The sequence below is a fragment of the Pocillopora damicornis genome, chromosome 2, assembly GCF_964200805.1.
Source record: "Pocillopora damicornis chromosome 2, jaPocDami1.2, whole genome shotgun sequence".
Taxonomy (NCBI): domain Eukaryota; kingdom Metazoa; phylum Cnidaria; class Anthozoa; order Scleractinia; family Pocilloporidae; genus Pocillopora; species Pocillopora damicornis.
In genome coordinates, this window is record NC_142671.1 from 8,328,649 (window position 1) to 8,348,327 (window position 19,679).

Sequence of the window (19,679 nt, forward strand, 5' to 3'; positions counted from 1 at the left end):
GATGCGAAAAAAAAAGTGTAAAAGTTAAACAGGTTAGCCGAGAGCTAATCAAATTACATCCTGATATTTATCAGGGAAAACATCTTACACTGAAAAGGAAAACTTCCACCTTAACAATGAGAAAAAATAACCTCTCTTTGGCCGATTACCTTTCTTTCAATAAAAAAGGACCAAAAGCTCACACCAGAATCGTTTTCAGTACGCTTTCGCTGTGTAAAAACTCCGCTTGACGTTACGGTCACGCAACAAGAATTGTTTACTCAGCCGTTGTAAAAAATTTGAATGAATTACTGTCATCTCAAAACCTTCGCTTGAGGCGCTGTAAAGAAACCCCATGCTGATTCTAACATATTATCAAGGACAACCTTAAATCCCTCTAATGACATAGTTAAAAGGAAAATCTGAATTATGTTACATAGTGAAAAAAATATTTGAATTAAGGAGGTATTTGCGAGATTTTTCACGTTTGAAAACACAGCACTTTCCTGCGCGTTGTTTGCTATTTATGAACAACAATAAAGATAAGTCATATAGTTTCTGGGAAAGTACGGCACTCACTCTATCAAAATTCGGTGTCATGATCCTTTGAATCGTTTTTCCTTGAAGACCAAAAGTCAGTTTAAAATATCAATTTCACACTTGCTTGCGGGACCTTTCGGGATCGTCGCGGGTCAAATTCGTTTTTCTCAGTTTTCTCAGAATTAAAGCGCTCCGGAAGAAAAAGAAATACATTAAATTTCTTCTATTCTTAGTAGCTTTTTTTGGTCAGTGAATAAGCGAATTTCATTTTCAACTCTTGCCACTCAATGGTCGATATTTCCTGACCGTCGCTCTTAAGTATTTACAGAAATCATGAACGCAAATGTCTATTTTAACTTAAAAATCGTGATCGTGATAGCAGTATGATGCTATATTAACCATGATCCAGCTTTGCAGATTATGTTATGATGTGGTTACATTACGGGCTCTTTGTGATATAAAAGAAGTTTTGCCCAAATATAGTTGCGACGTAAGAGAATACAAACAGGCGGAATGTATGGAAAACCTTACATAATATTTATAGTCCCCAAGTATCATGTCATTACAATCACACTAAGTTAACTAAAGCGACGTGTACTTTCCTATCAGGTGATACCTCATTTTCTCCAATTTGAACAATAAATTTTAATATATGAAACATGAACTTTGATTAAGAGATCCTTACCGATGTGATTAAAAATGCAGGAAAAGAAATCGATAGCACCCAGCGATCGGACAACTTAGTCGTATAAAAAAATGAGTTTCAAAGTAAGAAAATATTCGAGGAAAATTGAATTAAAATCATTGAAAGTCAAAAATATCTGCGGAGAGTTCTTAGCGTCATCTGGGGATTCTTTCCTCGTTTCTAAATGTTGGCTGATAATGTCCTTGGCTGAGAGATTGTCCTCAAAATCTTAAGTTTTTCCTGGAAGCTTCGCTTCTCGGCCGGATATTCATTTTTCGGTCAATATCTCAGCCGTGGACTCAATTAGCCGCCTTAAGGGGTTTATTTACAAAATAATTTAGAAAATAAATTGTGGAGTTACGAGACCCGAGGCCACTGGTTTTGATTATGGCAAGTCGTGTTTTATCGATGCGTTGTACTTCCACAAAGCTTATCCATTATTAACATCGAGTAAGTGGAATTAACAAAGTTGACGTGGAGAGGAGACTCTCCTCGGCCGAGGTTTTCTCAAAAGAAAGATGCAAAGTTATTTCATCATTTCTCAGTATTAAAGTGACTATGCTGATCAGCCTAAGTGTTGGGAGCGAGGCAACTTTTAGTGGGCTCTTCATTCTCGTAAATGAATGTGATTACAACTTATTGAAATAAATCGTACTTTTTTATAGTTACTTATTCTTCGATCGTCATCCTGTGTAACCCCGTGGGCAATGGATTGCTATTTATTACTTTGAAGGGATAGTTTACGAGATCAATCACAAAGGGTGGCAATTTTTTTTTCAACTGTGTCTTCAAAACCATGTTTCTTGTTCACTCCACTTGGAACGCTACCACTTAAAGCATAGTAATCAGCATCTAAGAAACCAATTACCGAAGCAAAGCGCTCGTCTTTTCTTCTCTTGTCTCTAAAACTTAGGTGAAGGGTAAGGTTCAACGTTTTCAATTTTTTCGGCGGTTGAAAACTCAATTTAGCAGTAGACTGTTTGTTCAATCAGTTTACTGGCTTAATAACCTACGCAGGATATTGTGAAAACAAGTATTTTTCATTTTTGTTTTGTTTTGTTTATTTTCTTCGGTTTTGTTATCACGAGCCAAATAAGGTTGATCCACATAATTATCGAGTTAGCAGATCAGAGTTCGCGTAATATCATAATTATTTTCTTAGCAGTGTATAATATGGACAGTGTAATGAAATAAATTAAGTATATAATTAATTCAAAAATGTATTTCCCTTTATTCATTGTAATCGTCATAAATGCTCTTACGTCTACATTGAATTAACTTGTATGAGCTGTGCATAAATGAGGTAGAAACACAACTGTGAGATCGGTGCTATGCGGAAAGAAAGCACAGTACCATTAGAAGATCATGGGGAAGGATAAAACATGTAAAGTGCTTGCCAATAGAAGGAAACGTTGTCCTGTTACAGCAAAATATGCTTCGTGCGAATCAGCAAGGAAAAAATGATGATACTAAGAGAAAATGTAAATATGGCAGATTTCACGAGTTTCAATAATTTATGTCATTGTTATTACTAACCTGCCATCGACATCCTTTATCAAATGTGGTTAAAGGGCAATCAGTTAAAAGAACTACCACCAAACATTTTTGAAAAACTGACTCGGCTGCAGAAATTGTGAGTAGCACTCTTTAGCTCTATGAATAATGCGGTTATTCACAAGGCTGGATAAAATCAGAAACAGGGGCAATTCTTAATCTTTCCTTGAGGAAGACTCGTATATCTTTATGTACAGTTACATTAATATATCTGTCTGTCTAAAAAAAAAATTATGCTGAATATAGAACAGGATGCATTGCTAAACGATTAATTAAATACAATTAGCGAATGATCAACTGGCAACCAACTGAGAAGACGGCGAGTAACAAAAAAATTACCATCTCTCCTATTCTTTGAATAAGAAATATAAAATAATGCATTATATGGTAAAAGACTTTATCATTTTTGCGTCTTCGTGCTTAATGTTTTGGCTTCGTAAACGTTAATAACTTCAGAAATATAAAATATCTTATATGAGATGGTTATGTAGATACGAATCTCGTACCATCGGAACGCAAAGAAGAACAACAGCTATAGATAATCTTTTGTTTTTCTATCCTTAAAAGCAAATAGCTTACAATTTCACTGCACATTCCTCTGTATAGATATCATACTTAATCCTGTGTATCGAAAGACCAATTGACAGCTGAACAGGACAAGACACCATGTTCGGAAGTGACTAGCCGTACTTACTTACTCATACTGAACTGAACATTTAAAATGTTTCTAATGAATTAAAACCATTTAGCTAGATTATTCAATCATCCATCATGCTGATGGAGGTATGTTAAAAAAAAAAACAACAACATGCTATGACTAGCAGGTTCGGACTCACGAAGGGTTTCTTACTTATTTAGAAGCTACTATAGGTTACTGAAAAGACTCACTTAAAGAATGTATGCATTTAAGTTTATTTCATTCCCGTGGTTATTTTTCTGTATTTTACAGACAATTGATCAACAATAGTCTGGGTAACCTGCCGCCTAACCTGTTTTCTAATCTCGGAAATCTCACAGAACTGTACGTAGAGATATATATGTATCGTAGTCTCTATTGTTTCCCCAACTCAATACTGATATCTGTTCCGTCATCTGAGCAAAGAGAAAAGGATTAAATAACAGTTTGGTTGGGGGCGGTACTCAAGACAGAGTTCGAGTTTTGCCTTATGATTTTACATTGACGAGGGCTTGCAATAGACGCAACCCAGAGCACGGAAAGATGAGAAAGGGTTCTGGGAGGCACCTTAGGCATGTAATGATTGAAATGGTTTTAACAATGCTGCACTATTCTATTGCATTAGAAGTTGTGTTTAATGAGAATAGTAGATATGATTGAGATGATAGGGTAAGTCTGGAAAAAAGGCTGGAAAGAAAATGATTTTTCTCTTCCCTACGCTTAATTTAATCGTCTTGGTGATCTCAGCCCACAACACGAAAGCAGTAAAATATATGCACTCAGTTTTAATATGAAGCTATTTTCTGTTCTCTTAAATGAAAGTAATGTTCGTGGAAACAAGCTAGTGGAGTTATCATTGGGGATTTTTGATGCTCTCACCGAGTTAAAGAAGTTGTAAGTTAATTAACAATAAATCAGCGTTATCTAAATTCTGAAATGTGTGTGAAAGCTCAAGATCCTCGACGAACTAAACTAACAATGAACTGGAAACGGGAAACGGCAAACTAGGGAAGGGGAACGAAGAACGGAAAACGTAGAGCGGGGAAAGGGGAAGAAAAGTATAGAACAGTGAACGGGGAACTGAGAACGGAGTACGTTAGTGAGGACTTCAATATCCAACCATACCTTTGGAATAGCAGCACTCGGAGTCGTGGATAAATCGCGTTATACGCCAACTAATTTTGAATTAGTTGGCAGATTGAATTTCTCTTTCAAGTTTACCAAAAGTTTTTAACTGCAAAGACAGCGTCAAACTTTATGTCGCTCAACTAATAGAAACCAAATTATGTTCACAGAGTGTTGTGGGACAACGCAATCAAGTCTTTGCCGCAAAAGATATTTCATTATCTAACAAGATTAGAAGAACTGTAAGCGACATTTAAATCAGAAGCATATAACTTAGACTACTGGCTTCTTTGCTTCTGGATTAATTTATAGTAAACGCTGATAGATGGCGAAATATGCCATCCATGATAATATTCATGAATTGTTTTCGACGCTCTTGGATATGGACCGTGCACCCTCAGAAGGATCAGGATATATTTTCATATTCGGTACTGTTCTATATTCAGTGCACCACCTTCGTAATAAGAAATTCGGCATTAATAAGAAACAAAAAGTTTACTTAATGTTTAAAGGGAACTTTTTGTTCCGAGTTCCGTTTAGCAAGTGAACACGTTGGTCCCAGATGAGTAATTTAGGAACAAGTGTTCCCATGAACGTATTCCTTTGCCCTGATTTTAGAACATTTGTTATTGAGAACGCGTTCCCTTGTATCTATAAGAGTTCCTTTTTACGTATTCGAGGGACAGTTATTCGTCGTCTTTGTTCCGAATTGGGTTTAGTGGAACACTTGATTCCTTTCTGAGTATATAAGGAACAAGTCTTCCTTATATACTCATACTACACGAGCAGGGTCAAAGAGGCAATTCATATAAGACTTCACCCCAACAACATCAACAGGGATAGTGGAATAGAAATTTCAGAAACGTGGATGCCCACGATCAAAAAACACAAGAACAGGAGAGCCGTGCAACAGCGAACCACCGAGGGAGCAAATCACTGAGTGAACAACAAGGGTCGAAATGCACCAATCAGAGCTGTTAAATAACAACTAATCACAGCAGAGCATCATGCTTTATAAGATCACGCATGACCAGTCGACCTCATCGCCTGAAGAAGACTAGCAGTATGCAATCGAAACGTCGCGATCTACATTACGCGTGAATATATCGTGAGACAAACGAAAAACTTAGCTTTTATTGTTTTTTAAGTGTTTATATAGGTCCAGGCCATAGTCAGTTTAGTGTACACAGGTTTCCTAGGATTTGACCAATGAAATAAAATCTTTACTTCGATCTCATCTGAAATTTCCACATGAATGTTAAAGGAAATATCGCGTATTAAAGGTGGCTCTGCATGAATTTCAGGCAACACACTTTAACCAGCTTTTGCCGCCGACTGTTTTATTGCTTGATTTGAAGGGCGCCCTCTGGGCTTTTTCACACAAGGCCAGTTTTTCTCACGTGAGATGTCCACAAAAAAGATTGTTGTGGTCGAAATATCGTTTGTTGATCTGAGTTTTTCCAGACTCGATAAAGTATTCGTTTGCATGCCGGGCAGACCCATTTGGGATGAATTTCCTCAGAGTCCTGGTCGATACTATTTTGAATTAAACCGAAAGCTCATTTTCGCTTAGGTTTTTGTCAGACCATCTTACTCTACAGTCCTTTATCATAGAGTCGATAGACTTTTCTCGAGAAGGAGATATGATCATCCATGAACTAAAACGAAAACAAAAAGGAACCTTTAGGAATAATGAGAAAATCGACAGCTGGCAGAAGCCATAACACCATGACGGCTCAGGACAACAAGTCACGACAACAACGGCCGTGCACTTGAACTAAACCAACGTGCACTCGCCTTATGTTTTAAAGATGAGAAGTACATAAATCGAGATTTATCGTAATATGTTCCTTTTTTTTTCCAAAAACAAATCGTACCTACCTTAAATTTACATGATAGTGATAGCAACCTTCCCAAATAAGTCATCGTAACTCGAATTTAAATTTTGATTCCTCCCACACATTTCACCGACGCCATTCAAACTGCCATTGAGGCAAAGCTCTTTCTGTGCTAAATCAAATGAACTGGGTCCTAAAGGCCATAAACATATCAGAGACAAAAATGCAGGATTAAAATAAGGGGCTGGCTAGCCAAGGTTTTGAAAAATTGGACCGTGCCGCCATGTTACATGATGTCATGGTAAAAACAAAACTGTTTATGACCCGGACTGTCTATTGTTCTGCTTTCTACTTATCAATTGGCCCCCTTTAAAAGATCAGAAAAGTTCTGGAAAGAAGGAGAGAGAAACGTGTGCTTGGCAAATCAGATCGAGTGGTCTAACATTGATGGCGCATTACTCCAAACAAAAAGTCTTCACTTGGAAATTCAAAACAAGGCACCAAATTGATGTCTTCGATGGATCGCATCCACTGATGTCTCATTAACGGAGAATACGATAAAGACACCGAAGGACAAAGGGGTTTCATCGATCAGAAATTTTCAAGACCACCAGCAAGTATGTATTCGACTCGCTTGTCCTTACAGATATAAACACGCATTTTCTTGATTCACTACCTAAACTTTGTGAGACCCTTGTTAACATCCCAGTGCAACTTCGTTCTGGTCACTAAGAATGGAGGCCATCACAGCAAACTGGGTGACGTCATGAGCAAATTAGTTTTCGACGCGTTCAGATAATACGTTAACTCGAATCGCTATCGAATCGAAACGAAAATTTGCTCACAAGCTGAGAGCAAGGAATTTCGTCGAATGAGCCAAAACACAGTTCCACCGTCGTCAAAGTTCACTTTGAAAAGTAAAGATAGCGCGAAGTTGCCGGGAGGGCTCACAAGTGTCTACAGAAGCTTCAGGGAGCCAAAGGTTCGGAGCTGGATAAAGAGGAGAACTCGAGGTTCAGCGGCTCATCCTTGGGGCCGACATTGCTGCCTGAAGCTGCAGAATCAAATGGCCCGTCTCCCGAAGTAAATGGTCCACAATAGTTGCCAAAAGGCACCCAATCTTGAAATTAACGGGAAACGAGGACGATTTCATAAAGCAAGTTAGAGAGATATTCGGATTTGTTCAGTGGACGGCAATCCTAAAGAGCTCAATTACAAATTCCAGGAAGGCAGCACAGTAGACTCTCTTAAGAAAAGGGCCGAACTCAAAATGCTTAGGGCTCATCAAAGCAACTAAGAGTGTAATCAAAAGTGGTCTTTGTTTTCTCATTACTTTAGGAGACTCCCATTTAACGTTTCGAGAGAGGTAAAAAGTTTTCTCCCAGAAAATGAAAGAATAACATGTTTCAAACAGCAGAGAAAATTTAATGAAAGAGACTACAGTTTTACAGAAATTATTTCCTTAATCCTACTCCTTAAAGAAGGCTTCCACTCTATTTAATGCAAATACTAATTGCGACTGTAAAAAGTCTGTTAAGGTATTTTGCTCCTTAAGAATTGCTTGATTCTGAACACGGCTCCTCTTTAATGGAATGAGTGAAACTAGTGGAGATGGTGGACAAAGAGGTTCCCAGTCGCTACTCAGGACTTATGTCGGCGTCTTGGGAGTCAGAAACATGAGTCATTCCTCTTCGTCTGTGCTTTGACTGCTTCTTGGCAGAGTGACGGAATATTGGCTCGTCGGCCGCCGCATGAATGGCATCGGAGAAAACACGTCGCGGATGAAGTTCGAGCTTCTTGTGCTCCTTCACAGCACCTGGCAGGTTGAGCGTTCCTTGTTGCTTGAGGAAACTGCGTAACTCTTGGCAGTTTATCTCCAGTAGACTTGTCAGCACCTGCGGCTCGTTCTCGTCTATTCATTGCTCCATTCGTTTGTTCTGATCGGCTTTATCATTCTCCATGTTAGTCTAACACGAATTTCAAAAGGCTCCAACACATCATAATAATTGTTATAATTATTGTTTTAGATTTTTTATATACTAGTAGTAGTATAGTAGTAGTAGTGGTAGTTGTGGTAGCTACGGACGTTAAAACCCGGTAAACATATTGATACCTGAGGCAATTTCAGTCACTTGCCGGAGAATTCTTTTTTACCTATAGACGATAACAGGAGACGATAAACTCTTTACTTATCCAGTCCACATAAAGCGGAGTTCAATGGGATTTTGATATACCTCTAAAAAGGCATGTCATACTGAATGCGACTTTGATAATTTGATTTATTCAATTCCCTTCCTGTTTCAGTGACTTGGATGGCAATAGACTGGTTACATTGCAACCAAGAATATTTTACACCCTTGCCAATCTAGAACAGCTGTAAGTACATTTGCATTTGAAAAGAGTCAGATAATTTTTCACACTAAATCCAAGTTCTTTTGCTGTTTGGAGCAATTTTCCGAGTTATGGGGGCGTAAAATACGAGAGAGAAATACGAAATAGCTACTATTTGGTTGAAGTAACAGGTTATTCATTAATTTGCATCACATTATTTAATGCCAACAGAGTAAACTTTGTCGTAAACATTGCCTCATTTAGTAAGCGAATTTTATCCTTCTAGTTTTAAATAGCTTCTTAGACCTTAGTGAGCTAGCCTGTCGATTGTCCTGTTGATAATGTGCCGTAAAAGTTACCCTACTTAACTTACCTTGTACGTCAACTGCCAGTAAAGCTGTAATCTGCACAAATAATCCATTCGCACACAAAATCAGACACTGATATCGTTTATGATTACACATTAGACACTATGAAAACTCTGATTGGTCGAGAGCTTACAGTCGACATGTATTATAGTACATTTCGGATGTAAAGTGGGCTGTCATCGGTTGAAAGAGCGTGCTCTATCAGAGTACAAAACACGGAGCTGAGCCAAAGCTGTCACGCCGTCTGCCAATTTGTACTTTGTTCGACAATTTCCCGGACTTCTCTTTAGCTTTTTAACGTTAATTGAAAGTGAAAGTTCGGAAAAAGTGAGCAGAAGAACCAAACAAAGGTTTGCAAACATGCTTAGCGCTGTAACCGACTTTACTATAACGTGAGCAGAGAAGAAAATCCTTAAAGAGAAAACAAAATGGACAGTCCGAATTTTGAAGGTTTTCACGCTCAGTTAGATTGTAAGTTTACGTACGGTAGTAAAAATAAAAAAAAAAACTGACACTCGTATAGTATATATAGTTTCGTGCACAGGAAAAAAAAATACAGAAAGAAACAGTAAAAAACAGTAATGATGAAAAATACAACCAGACTTGTGTCAGTAAAGGTAATAGCATGACATGTAATGGTATTTGGTAATAATACCGCAAGTGATATTTAAAAATTTTCCAGATTCCATCTCTGCTGATAACGACTTCTCTCCTTTTAGGAGGTATATTTTCTGGCGTTCTAGTTTGTTGTATTTAACACGTTAACAAGTATGAACGCAAATACGTAAATATCAGTCAGGGTTCTTTCCGAGTGATTTATGGCTGATTTTGTAACATTTGGAGACCGCCAAGCGATGACGATTTCATTATAGACCTTACGCAGGGAGAGAAGTTTAATTTCTCGGTATATCTTACAACATATTTTGTGGTAATTATATCAAAAACTTACACTTCCCTCGTATCGACATCATCTTTATCGATTTATAATAGAACTGTGACTCCAAAATCGTTTTTAGGACGTCGAGAAAAACCTTCCGCCACATATTTTCTTCTAGCAACTTGCAATGTTCGCTCCGTGGCGATCCCAGAAATCTTTGCGAAAACGCAAGGTTCCGACTACTGGCAACTCATCCAATAACTTGTATTAGCGGTGCAAAAAATTGTTTGCGCAATGCTTCACTCTAAGATAGTAGCCATTTTTGCTCACGATGACCAGATCAACGGAACGGATATAACAAATGGAAGGGTTTTAATTGAGTGAAACGTTCCCCTGATAGCAAATATACGTTATGTAACTCAGCAAGGAAAGAAAATAAACAAACAGGAAGTTGAAATATTGTTGATTTCATAAATTTCAATACTCTTATGTCATTGTTATAACTAACTTGCAATTGACATCTTTTATCACAGGTGGTTAAATAGAATTCAGTTAAAAGAACTACCACCAAAGATTTTTGATAAACTGACTCGGCTGCACGTACTGTGAGTAGCACTCTCTGGATTCCTAATGATATAGATATTAAGACTGGGTAAAATCCGGACATGGCCAATCCTATTTTTTTTTTCATTAAATTGCGATATTTGTTCAATTCTATCAGACACATTCATATAAAACTATTCCTCCGTTCCATCATTCGCCTGTTTAACTTCGGACCTTGCTCGCTTCACAAGTTTAGCGGCCCTTTGGAACATGGGTCGCTGATTAAAACGGTAAAATGCTCTCTCTTCCAAAAAAAAGAATTCCTCAAAGTCTACGCGATGTGCAGATCGTCTCCATTTAGATATTTCTGCATGAAAAAGTTTGGTTTTTAATCATGAGCCATCCTAAAATTACTGTGAGATGTTTCTTGTCTTCTGTCACAGCAAGAATTCAGAAGTGATATGTTGGGTTTCTTTAGGCACAAAATAATTTGCTTCAAAGGCTTTCTTCTCTACTCAAAATAAGCTGGACCCAATATCTATAGTGTCGATCTACGAATATACTCAATAAGTGATATCGGGTCAAAATCGGGTGAAGATCGGCATTTTTTATTACTTACGATCAGTCACTCACTCACTTACTAACTCACTTAGATAAAATATCTGGATTCGCCTCCTGTAATCTCCATGGGCTTATGAATTTTACACGCATCCGTTTCCATCTCAATTGTTTTAAACGGAAGAAAAACAAAGTCGTTTGAGTTCAGTGATAATTAATGTTAAAATAAGTATCTGCAATCAGATAAACACGGGCTCTTTTATGAGTGGCTTCCGCCTGAGATGAAAATTAATGGGAGGTTAGAGAATGAATAACCTATTTCTGGTTTTGTGGTATATGTTGGCTGGAAATGTCCTTGGCTGAGAGATTGTCCTCAAAATTTCTAAGTTTTTCCTCGAAGCTTCGCTTCTCGGCCGAATATTCAGTTTTTCGGTCAATTTCTCAGAAGTGGACTTTATCAGCCGACATACCAGCTGCCTGAAGGGGTTTATTTACAAACTAATGTAAAAAGTAAATTGTGGAGGTATTAGACTCGAGGCCGCTGGTTTTGGTTATGACAAGTCGTGTTTCATCAATGCGTTGTACTCCCACAAAGCCCATCCATTGTTCTTTATTAACATCGAGTGGGTGGAATGAACAAAGTTGATGCGGTGGGGAGACTCTTCTCGGCCAAGGCTTTCTCAAAAGAAAGATACAAAGTTATTACATCATTTCTCAGTATCAGGGTCACTATGCTGATCAGTCTAAATGAGCGACGAAGCTAACGGTTGGGAGCGAGGCAACTTCTAGTAGGCTCTTCATTCTCGTAAATGAATCTGACCACAACTTATTGAAATAGATCATACTTGTTTATAGTTACTCATTCTTCGATGGTTTTTATCCTGTACAACCCGTGGGCATGGATTGCTATTTATTACTCTAAAAGGATAGTTTACGAGATCGATCACAGAGGGGGGCCAATTTTTTTTTAACTGTGTCTTCAAAAGCATGTTTCTTGTTCACTTCACTTTGAACGCAACCATTTAAAGCATCGTAATCAGCATTTAAGAAACCAATTACCGAAGCAAAGCGTTCGTCTTTTCTTCTCTTGTCTCTAAAAAAATTAGGTGTAGGGTAAAGTTCAACGTTTTTAATTTTTTCGGCGCTTGAAAACTCAATTTAGTAGTAGACTGTTTGTTCAATCAGTTTACTGGCTGAATAACCTACACAGGGTGTCGCGAGAACAAGTATTTTGCATTTTTTTCGTTTTGTTTATTTTCTTCGGTTTTGTTATCGGGAGCCAAAGACGGTTGACCTACATAATTATCGAGTTGGCAGATCAGAGTTCACCTAATACCTTAGTTATTTTCTCACCAGCTATATGTAACATGGACAGTGCCATGAAATAAATTAAGTATATGGTTAATACAAAAAATTGAATTTTCCGTTTATTCCCTTTTAGAAAATAATCACCACGAATGTTCTACGTCTACATTGAATTACCTTGTATGAGCTTTGTATAAATCAGGTAGAAACACGATCGTGAGATCGACAAAACCAACGTGCTATGCGGAGAGAAATTACAGTACCATTAGTAAAGAGTGGGTGAGCAGATCATAGGGAAGGATAAAACATGTCAAGTGCTTTCCAATGGAAGGAAACATTGTCCTGTTGTAGCAAAATATGCTTCGTGCAAATTTGCAAGGCAAAATGATGATGCTGAGATAAAATGTAAATATGGTAGATTTCATGAGTTTCAATACTTTATGTCATTGTTATTACTAACCTGCCATCGACATCCTTTATCACATGTGGTTAAAGGGCAATCAGTTAAAAGAACTACCACCAAACAATTTTGATAAACTAACTCGGCTGCAGAAATCGTGAGTAGCACTCTTTGGCTCTATGAATAATGCGGTTATTAACAAGGCTAGATAAAATCAGAAAGAGGGGCAATTCTAAACCTTTCCTTGATTGCAAAAGAAACATTTTCTCAAGTTCGTATCAGATATAATTAATATATAACAATTTTCGATAATGATTTTGTTTGGTATTCGCTGACCTTGCATTGTTTCCAAGCTAAACTACTGGATTATTTTTTGCGCAACAATAAAGAAAAAATTTAAAGTGGCTATGAGCCACTAACCTCAGAAAATGAATCGTGGAGGGATGAGACATCGATAATGAATGTTTGGTTTTGGCAACTGCGGTTTAAGAAATGAAATTGAAAGCCTTATCCATGACCTCTGCGATACCGGGCAGTGCTCAACCAACTGAACTAACAAGCCAACTGGAAGTTGGTCATTCTGAATTCGGTAAATTTTTTTTAGGCCTTATTTTCACTACTACTTGAGTGGTTTTCGTTGCTGCAAAGATCGCATTCAATTTCAGCTCTTAAGCCGCAGTTTACATATATGATTTTCATATATTCACAACCATCGATTTATCACTTATCGGGATTATTACGAACCAACATGATGACCAGCTTGCAGTTAGCTTTTTTATGGCTAATGTTTGGCGCGTTGAACCTGAGATGGAAAGGTGCGGGTTTGAGTTCTGGCAGAGACTCTCTTTTCTATTCTGCCTGGGAGCTGGATGTAAATTTTTTTATTTTAAAAATCACTGACATGATCGGATGGAAATTGAAGAATCTAAGGTGAACGCTGAGCTCAGCTAAGTAAGGGATATTTACGTCTGAGTCACAACTATATACTTTGGTCCTAATCAAACATGTTTTGTCCAACATCATGTTGGTGGAGCATGTACAACCACATACACTTGAAATGCCTCCCTCAACATTGTGTTTGATGGATTCTTAGGTTTGTTCTGAATCAAACATATTTATTCAACATTCTCCTTCTCCACGGGCAAACGTTTTGATAGCAATTGTGCATATATCGAAGTATCAATACACGCAGAAGGAGAGCACGAGAAGAGCGTTTTCGAGGAGCAAAGGTCTTCTCTTGGGCGGCTACAACACTGGTATTTTGATGGACAGTAATACCAATTTGGAAGACCCGGATGAGCTGGTTTCTTTTCTAACTCGAATGACGAACTGTTTGTAGTATTTTGTTAGAAGGAATGGTAGCTAAACTATACAGTTTGTTACAACTGTGTGTATAGTTAACAGCTAGTCCACGATCGTGCGTTAGATATAAGGATGGTAAAAGCAAAGAAGGGCGTAGCGCGGAGCTAACTGTGACCGATCACGTATCCAACCAAAACAAATGGAATTTTAGCTTCGCTCAATTTTGCTATGGTCGCACACAATTTTTTTTCACATTAAATATTTTTTTCAAATTTAAAGCAAACTGAAGTCACTGCTTCTTTCCATTGTCAAAACTGGAAAAAAAAAATCACAAAACAGAGGGGTTGCTATGCGACCAGAACTGAATCAAAATCCAATGCTAATCAATTTACACAGCTTTTTCTGAATATTTTAAAATGAATTCAGAAATTTAAAATCCAAGAAGTTTTCATGAATACGAGAGGAGGTGGAATACTTCTTAGACAAGCCTTCAATTACGTTGGAGTTTTAGCTCATAGACAACTGAAGCAATGAAGTTGTGCACAGCCTTTTGAACAAGTTTTTTGTTTCGTGGAAACGAGCGGAGGAAGTGATCGAGAAAAATAATTCAGTGAGCGACACTTCAGTAAATTGAGTGATCTAATCTGAACAAGTGCAATAACCGATGCCAAGAATCTGATAGAGCGATCAAAATCATCATGGCTTCAAAGGAATTAGATACGACAAGCACATGCTGTGTTGTTTGGGAAAATAGCCTCCATTTAATTCGAAAAAGTGGTCGTATCCTTTCTATCGAGAAGTGAACACATCTTATGAGAGTGAAATTTAAAAAAAACTCTGACCGACCTGGAAGCCATCGTGAGTAAAGGACGCTCAGTACTCGGCCAGGTATTCGTATATAACCGAACGGTTTATCAAAATAGACTAGTGAGTCATCGAAATAATAAAGAACAATAAGAAAAAGTAAGAGTGCCGCACACCATTATAGTAGGTCCTTCTTTTAAAGTCCCTTAACTTAGGCCACATTAGGTTCGCATAGATGGTCGTCTATTATCGTCTTTCGATAACTCAAACCTGTGACGGAAATTTAAAAAGAGCTTGAAATATCGATATATATTTCAAAGTTTTGAAAACAAAAGACCAGAACTGAGGAAAATAGGCTTTTTATGGATTTTTGTTCGTAGAGTGTCAAGATATTTCTCTTCACCTTGAACATTTTGATCAAATTTGATGACAGCATAGTGAACAGTCGCTGCTCATAAGCTGCGTTTATAATGCTACTCATCTGTAATGCTACTCAGTCGTTGAGTTTTCAAACTCTGATTGCGCTGAATATAATAATGAAAAGCCAGGTTTTTTTTGACATTGCTTCATAACAGGTACCAAAGGTGGCTGTATGCGTTTTTGAAAAGAAGTCTGACAACTTTTCAAATATCAGGTCTCTTTACAACAACAAACTAAGCAGCCTTCATCCGGGAATATTTTTTTCCTTTTTCTTCTAAATTATAGAAATCGATCGTTAAAATTTTAGTCACAGCGACTTTTATTCAAAAATAAAGTGACCGAATCTGTGTAAGCACAATATCAAAGGGCTTTCTCTGTAGTTATTTACTGATTTTATTAGTTTATTATTTAATTCATGAGAAAATACTGGGTGAGCAGAATAAAGTAAAGCAAAAAACATGTTGAGTTCCCTTGAATTATGTGAAAAGTTTCCCTGTTAGCAAATAAGCTCAATGGAAACCAGTAAGGAAAACAACATAGACAAATAAATTGCCATAATAATTATCATTGTTATTACTAACCTGCCACCGACATCCTTTATTACAGGTGGTTATATGGTAATCAGTTAAAAGAACTACCACCTAAAGTTTTTGACGAATTGACTCAGCTGCAGACCTTGTGAGTAGCATGTTGAGTGCCTTTCAATTATGTGAAACGTTTCCTTGTTAGCAAATATGCTCAATCGAAAGTAGTAGGGGAAACAAAATAAACAAATAAATTGCCATAATTATTGTCATGGTTATTGTCATAGTTGTTGCTAACCTACCATCCACATCCTTTATTACAGGGGGTTATCTGATAATCAGCTAAAAGAACTACCACCAAAAGTTTTTGATGAATTGACTCAGCTGCAGTACTTGTGAGTAGCATATTGAGTACTTTTAAATTATGTGAAACGTTTCCCTGTTAGCAAATATGCTAAATGGAAAGCTGTAAGCAAGACAAAATAAACAAATAGGAAGTAAACGTTGATATGCTCAATTACATAAAATTGCAATAATTATTGTCATGGTTATTACTAACCTGCCATCGAGATCCTTTATTACAGGCAGTTAAATGGTAATCAGTTGAAAGAACTACCACCAAAATTTTTGATGAATTGACTCAGCTGCATTACTTGTGAGTAGCACTCTCTAGCTGCTTAAAGTCAGGAACGGGGCCAGTTCCAAATTATCCTTGATTGCAGTATTAAATATCTGTGAAAGATTTTCTCAAGATTTTGTCAGAAATTGTTGATATATAACTATATTTGATAATGATTTGGCTTGAATTCACCGAACTTACCTTACCATTTTGGCGGCTCTTAATTTTCGCGATTGACAATGTCATCAACCAGTTTATTGACAAAGTTAATAAACACCATCCATTAATCAAAACGGCTGAAATATCAGAAGCTACTTTCTCAGAAACAACTATCTATAGCGGTGAAAGTTTGAATAGGGAGTTCTCGATTTAAGAAACCAACAGACATTCCACTCCATTCTAAACAACGTGTCACCCAGCGGGAGCAAAGAAAGGCTCCGCTAAAATGAAAGAGTCATTACTCCTCGGGATTAATTCTTCAAAACAAATATTTGTTCAGAACAAAACTGGCGGAGAGAGGCAGAGAGAGACAACGCGAAAACATTTTATTAACACACTCTCCAAGGTGAAATTTGAAGGACGTAAACTGTTTAGTTCAACAAGCAGCCACAATGATCGACAGATTCGTTTCGTAGGGCGTTTCTGTTGTTTCTCTCTCATAGACTTGACTTAGGTATTTTAAATTGTAACCTTGTTAAAAATTATTAAGTATTGTTTACCAAGGTAATCATTCATCTTTTGAGTGAGTCTGCTAATCATTGTCAACAAACAAAAGTGAAACGTCGGTTGTTTTTGTAGCCTTATGTAGGACTGAATTAACGGAGCGGTCTATTAAATTGGTTACAATTGAATGAAATGAATTTGATTTGATCGATGGATAAGAATTAACTTACGATGTGATCCTTGCAACATGGTCTGAATGGGGGGGTCAAAATGTCGGTTGTCGGTTAAAATTTCATTACTTTGTCGGTTGTCGGTTAAGATTTTTGACCTTTGTCGGTTGTCGGTAAATCTCAGTTAATAATTAAAAATACACGTTAATTATTCACATTTATTATGCAATTTGCCCAGTTTTAAGACTTTAAACTCTAGACGAAGTGTAATACTTGTAATAATTCATTATTTGTTTTCACTTAAACCTCGTTAACGCTGTTTTTTAATTTAGCAACGTGCTCATCTACCCCACTTTTGTTTGCAAATCTAGTATACCGATAAAATTCACCAAAGCTTTTATTATAGATGTGAATTTGTTTCCTGTCGACTACGGGGCATCGAAGTAAATCAAGAGAGGTAAATACTACAAAGAATGAAACACCCACTCTAGCCCCTGGGATACCTAATTTTAATTTGTAAGCTACGGAAGTCTTTTTTCCGAGACGTCCACAAAAACTCACTACACTTATTATTCAACGGCTCTCGTGGCTTTTCTGCGAGGTTTCTTTTTTTTCTCTTTTTTTTTGCCAAAAATTTGGTTGTCATACGTATCAATCTGCACCTTTAAATGGATTTTTTAACTGTTAGTACCTCTTACATGTCGAGACGCACAAATGCACGAACAGCCCTGCCGGATCGGGTAACACACGCTCTGTTGACAACCTCTGGATGTTCTTCAAAATCTGATTCCTCGTCATCCGAATCTGTCTCATACTCATCGATTTGTACTTCTCTGTGATCCTCAAACACCTCAGTAACATCCCCTTCGTCCACAAATTGTATGCTGACAACGCGTTGTGCATTTGCTGACGATACAGTGTTTTCTTCAGGATATCGAAGCCTCTCTTCAGACTCGTCGGTGTGGTGAACGGCGTAGACAGCTGGCGGCAAGGCCCCAGCCTTATCTTTTGTGGTCTCACTCCTAATCGTCCGTTGGCGTACTGGTCTGTAACTCTCTAGCCACTCTTTGATCTGTCCTTCCATCCCTGGTGTTATGTCCTCACTTGGCAAAGGTGTCATCGTAGCTATAGCAGAAAGGGGCATGGCGGATTGAGGTACCGGATTGTAGGATTTGTCATGCGTGTAGTACTTTGCTGCCCATCTAAATGTGCGCTTCAGAGATTCCTTGCAAATTGTTCCAAAATCCTGGGCATATGTAAGTACTGTAAATGTCTCGTGTTTAAGGTGCGAAACAGCGTGCAAATTTTCCACTACTGTTGTGAGCAACGTTTCGAGCAGCAGATCATCTACAAATTGGGGGTTAATGTCCATCACGTTCTTGTATAGCCTTTCTATGCAAAGACACAGATACTTGCGTCTTCTGTGATACAGTTCCCTGTGGACCATCGGTTGCAGACGTCTCGCTCAACTTGTTGTTTTCTGTGTTTTCAGCCATGATTTGGGCTTTAAAAATAGCTCCACGGTTTCTTTTACCAACGCTACAAGAAGACGGCGCGAACATTGGTTGTCTTGGTTTATTTTTAAAAATACATTTTAGCCCGGCAAATTCTTTATTTAAGCACGCAAATGCGCCACAATGCCCATCAAAGTGATAATAATACAGTTTTTAGCCGGAATTTAAAAGAAACTATCTTTACATAGCGAACGCACCAAGTGAGCGTTTTTCGTTGTATAAACAAGGCAGTGTTTATAAACAAGGAATACCGCAGAATTTCCAAAGTAGCGAAATTTATGACTTTTGAAAATCAGGTAAACGAACTACAAGTGCTAATTCAGCCCTACCATCCTGAAACTTTTGAAGGTCTCCTTTCGTTTCTCTCGATGTCACCTCCTTCAGTCATGATCCTCTTTGCCAGATTTTCATCTTCTTTTGCTTCTTCTCGTGATTTCCGTTTCCTTCTCACTTTTGACTCGTCACCTTTCTTCTCAGTGTCGTTCATTGACTTCTGCTTGCTTTTATCAGATGTAGCCGACGCCTTCAGCAACACTACTGGCTTTCCGGTCCAGTTTGTGACCTCTTGGATAATGTGTACTAAAATATTAAATACCGTGTGTTTTAAGTTTTCTCTTTAGTAGGCTTTTGAGAAACTTACACAGTTCTTATCAGCAAATGCTCGTCAAGATGTATAAAACGTGCACATCGAGCGAAATCTCTCGTGCGTAGCTTCCCTCGAGGAGAGAATTGAATATTATTTGAACGTCTGGTTTTCAGAAACGAATAAATTTAAGGGCGTGTATAAATGAACGGGGTCTTTAATATGTTAAGCTACACTGTTGTTCATTCACCAATTAATTAGAAAGAAGCTTCTAAACTGATTTACTCGCTACTTCTTTGTA

General features: G+C 37.7%; 1 long non-coding RNA gene and 1 pseudogene across 1 annotated transcript; one reads left to right on the forward strand and one right to left on the reverse strand.

Annotated features, from left to right (window-relative positions):
- The first annotated feature begins 3,707 nt into the window (after positions 1 to 3,707).
- LOC149049759 (uncharacterized) lies at positions 3,708 to 4,810 on the forward strand. Its single transcript, XR_016184502.1, has 3 exons — positions 3,708 to 3,779; positions 4,257 to 4,328; positions 4,730 to 4,810. It is a non-coding gene; the product is annotated as an uncharacterized LOC149049759 (long non-coding RNA).
- Positions 4,811 to 17,366: 12,556 nt separating this feature from the next.
- On the reverse strand, positions 17,367 to 19,146 carry LOC149049760 (uncharacterized; annotated as a pseudogene).
- Between the last annotated feature and the right edge of the window lie 533 nt (positions 19,147 to 19,679).